The 4,692-nt window shown below is 27.1% G+C and overlaps 1 long non-coding RNA gene across 2 annotated transcripts; it reads right to left on the bottom strand.

Moving 5' to 3' along the window:
* Positions 1-3,638: 3,638 nt before the first annotated feature.
* Positions 3,639-4,424, bottom strand: LOC145012100 (uncharacterized). Of its 2 annotated transcripts, XR_013664384.1 has the most exons (3): positions 4,189-4,424; positions 3,975-4,075; positions 3,639-3,887 (listed from the first exon to the last, which is right to left on the bottom strand). It is a non-coding gene; the product is annotated as an uncharacterized LOC145012100 (long non-coding RNA). The 2 variants fall into 2 exon arrangements; XR_013664383.1 differs by lacking the exon at positions 4,189-4,424 and having other exon boundaries at positions 3,975-4,182.
* Positions 4,425-4,692: the final 268 nt, after the last annotated feature.

The following is a 4,692-nucleotide window of genomic DNA, read 5'->3' as shown; positions in this document are numbered from 1 at the left end:
ATACTTGATTGTTTTTTAGATGAAATTTTGAAATTTTTGGAAAGGCGCTAAAGATTTGGCGGTGAAATCGGCTGTGGGGTATTTCAGATTTTTGGTCGGCCTTGTGATATTTCTAACTTTTTCTCATTGGAAAACATAAATATATATATATATATATATATATATATATATATATATATATATATATATATATATATATATATATATATATATTAGGTAAAACCCTCCTACGGATGTTAATGTTAAATAGAATTTAAACTTTAATTATGTCATTAAGGAAAACTTAGGGAAATCTCCAAAAAAATCTCAAAATTTTAGTCTAATTTATGATAAAGTCTCAAACTAAATTTTGTTTACAGAAAAACACAGATTACCGGTTAAAACTTCGAAAAAACCCTTTTCGGCCGGTTTTGAAGATTTAGTCGGTATTTCATCTTTTTTCGTTAGTTTGCTTAAAATTTTGGGACTTTTCCGGAAACTACCTTATAACCAAAATATTCTGACTTTTTTTAAATTTATCATGGAATAATGGATATTATTATTAACAAATTAGTTATAAACATAACAAATATTTTTATTATAAAAAGAAGATACAATTGTTGCTAATTTTTATGAATAAATTGGTGGTCTAAGTACTCCTCTATTGCTTATTAACCACATCAAACTCTTTACATTCCTCCTATGCATCAGTGTGGGTATGATGGTAAGATATACTCAGTGTGTGTTCTTCTAATATTGGTGTTCCTCTTATGTTGTTTAACCTAACTATCACCCAACATCTATACCTCATACGGTAACAACAATAGGCTAACACACATCTATCAAATGTCAAAAACTGAATCGTGAATGATAGTTTATAAGAAAGAAAGTGTAAGGTAATTATCTATTTAAATTGTCATTCAAAGTTTATTTTTCACTATGTTTGTAGTTTGATGGTCGTACTGAATAATGTATGGAGGTTAGGTGGTATTTAAGTTAAAGAACATAATGAAAGATCTATATATTTAAGTAGACACTTATTGATTGTATATTAATAAATATCATCAACTCTTGGATAATGATACATAGGAAGAACATAAGGAGTTTGAAGTGGTCAACAAACAATACACAATGTCGACCATTATATTCCTAGAAATTAGAAACAATGCATTTTATTTTTTTATAATAATAAATATTTGTTATGTTTATAAATGATTTGTTAATAATAATATCCATTAAGTTCATAGTAATTTTCAGAAAAATCCTAATATTTTGGTTATCGGGTAATTTTTAAAAAAATCATATAATATTTTGAGCAAACTAACGAAAAATGACAAAATACCAGCTAAATCTACGAAAGCGACCAAAAAGGGTTTTCTCAAAGTTTTAGTCGGTAGTTTGTGCTTTTCTTTAAATAAAATTTAATTTGAGACTTTTTCATAAATTAGATTAAAATTTTGTAACTTTTCTGGAGATTTACTGAAAACTTATATTGTATTATTTATAAAGTTTGTTTTGTATATGATGCAATTGGCTCCCTATTGTTTAAAAAATATTTATAATATAAAATGGATAAAGCTAAACCTAATCAAATTTTAAATTCATTGATTACATATGTACAATTTCGATTGACCTTTTAAGTTTTTGCTTGTGGTTTAAAAAAAATACAAAATTTTTTATATGTATAAAAAATGATATTTCTGAATATATATATATATATATATATATATATATATATATATATATATATATATATATATATATATATATGCGCATTGATGAATTTATTTAATAATAATATGTTGTTTTATAGAATGGTTACAAACAAGACTTTCAAAATGATTGAAAACTCAAACTGGTTGATGTACTACCAACATACAGAAGGAAAAAAAAAAAAAAAAAAAAAAAAATAGGAATTAGAGTGACCAACATACAAAATTGAATATTAAAAAAGAATTATGTTCAAGTATATTGCTATAAATGGAAGTAGAATGTGTATTTTAAAAATATAAGTGAATGGTTCAACAATCTAAACCAACAAAATAAAGTCATTGGATCTATAATTTATTTTTTTTAAGCACCACTTAATGGGAAATATAAAACAAACAGGGCCCATATACACAAGTTTCATAACTTATTTATAAAACTATTTTAAATATCTTAAAGTAAAAGGATTTAAATTATTTCATCTAGTTGGGCCCGTTGTAAAAACACTGCAAGCTAATTTTGAGTTGAGTTTTGGGGTTACAAAGTCTAAACCCGTTAACCCAATACAAACTTAACACAAAGGTTCGAATAAGAGATAAAATGGTCATTTTGACGCATTCTTTGAATGAGCAAAGCATCTATTGCTTGAATTTGTGGAGTAAACTGAAGCGTATGAAAATTACATCTACATCGGATAAAAAGAGTTGGCAAACAATTCTTTATCTAAAGTATATTATTATTATTATTATTATTTGTTTTCCTAAAACTTGTATAGAAACACAATAAAAACAAAATATTACAACCTTTTTGGTCATTTATTTAAAATGCACATGAAATAAATAAAAAATGTACAACTATTTTTTCTCAAATAAAAAAATCATTGTTTTAATCTTTGCGGTGCTATATTTTTTGTATGAAAAACATCTAACCATTTAACAAAGACATTAAAAACTTCAAAAAAAAATTGCAATAAAAATTTGTAAACTGCATTAAGTTATAATTATTTATAACTGCAAAAAATAGAAAGTGCGCAAAAGAAAAAAAATTAGAATAATTTAAAACCATAGCTTCCATCACAACTTCCACATATGGTTAAGAACAAACCCAAATGCATCTTTCAAGAAACGGCAATTTTGGGTATTCTTGATCACAGGTACAAATATTTGTTTGGGCATTAATTTTGGGTACATTTAAATCGTTTTTTAGATGAACTTAATTATGAAAAATCAGACTCACGGTTATTTGGTTCCTATGAATAATAAATAAACTTGTAATTACAAATAAGTAAATTTTATGTTTTGAAGGGTATCAACCTATTAAACATAAGCTGTTAACTGCAGTCCAGAAAGAAAGTAATTTTGGATAACAATCACAATAATTATACAATGTTCGAATATAACTTCTCTTTAGTTTTGTATTATGAGATTACATGGCATGAGATGGATCCTATTATGTATGAAACTAACCAGAAGCTTTAGAGGCACGAGAGACTTCATAATGCATTCATTTCATTTCATCATGGATTTGAAAATCAACTATAAGATGAAAACAAACCTTAACAGTGGTGTCTGAGGAACTTTCGGTAAATTCTATCATACAAAACTCAATCCTAACAATATCATATAGATAGTTGATGATGCTTACCAAAATCAAACACACAAGCAAAACCAACAAATTAGCTCCTAATCCTTCAAATTTTAAGATCAATTTTCTCTTGCAGTGACACTTTCCATACAACAAGCACTTATATGCATCATTGTTCTAATTACTCAACAACAGAACCATTAAACTTGAAGTTGATTTTAGTAGCTAAGCATTCGCAAGTTTTAAGTATTATTTTGGGAGATTCATAACATGTGATACCAGTTAATATCATTTTCAGCAGCAAGTGTATTCAATCCACAATAAGCTCATTACCTTCCTAGTTCATAAAACAGAAACAACAATAATAATTACGACAAAGCCACTAAAACGAACAAACCAGCCCAACACCCAAAAGAATTAGTATCCACAAGCCGAATGAAGCTCAAGTTGGATCATAATCTAATACAAATTACATCATAAACCAAGCGCAAAGCACACTGTCAAAACAAAATTCGTAAAATAACAAACAAAAAAATATCTTTAAACCCTAAACCGAACTTCCGGTAAATTCTATCATCCCGTAAATATTAGTGCAAAACTTTAAATGATCAGTTCTCCTACAGAAATTGATAAAATATTATTACGGTTTATGAATCTGATTATCGAATATAGAAAGAATGCAATGGATCAAGTAGTATACTTACCCGGTTCCTTTGTTGCGAAGAATGCGGAACTATTTAGGGGAGAGAACCTTCTCTGATTTCACAATAGAACCAATTGAAATCTAATTCAGAACCGCAAAACCCTAGTTTTAGTGATATTTGGGGACATCAATGAAGGAAGAGCAATAAATAAAAAGAGTAAAACCACGATTTTGTAGTAGAGAAAGAGAAAGAGGGAGAGTCTGATTAATCTTACGTAATTGTGTCCGATTGTGGCATATGAAACGGTGAAATCTTGAAATGGTTTAAAATTTTGGCAGCATTCATATTGTACGTTATCTTTGATTTCGGGAGAAGAATTGATGGAGGAATAGAAGGTTTATTTAATTTAAATTTTAATATGGATCTGGTTTCCAAAATCAAGAAGACGAATTTAGAGCCGATGGAGACGTGATTAAGGGAGACGTGATTTGACTAACATATTTGCTCATAATAAAGAGTGGAAAAATCAATTAGTTAGATGATATGAACGGGAAAAATCAATTGGGGGAGGTTTAAGAGATTGGTACGTGGCAGAAATCTTATTTATTTAAATTATTTTTATTTGTTGAAAATATATTATTTTTCAAAAAAATTAATTACACATGATTAATATGATTAATGATCGGTTGATTTTTGTTAAATGGTGTCCATGGGTGTCTATTTTTTTTTTTTTTTTTAATTTTTATTTTTATTTTTTTTATTTATCATTTTACATAAA

The sequence above is a fragment of the Lactuca saligna genome, chromosome 8 (genome assembly GCF_052625555.1).
Source record: "Lactuca saligna cultivar CGN05327 chromosome 8, ASM5262555v1, whole genome shotgun sequence".
Lineage (NCBI taxonomy): Eukaryota > Viridiplantae > Streptophyta > Magnoliopsida > Asterales > Asteraceae > Lactuca > Lactuca saligna.
The sequence above is the reverse complement of the archived record's forward strand: the minus strand, read 5'-3'. Positions and strand labels throughout refer to the sequence as shown.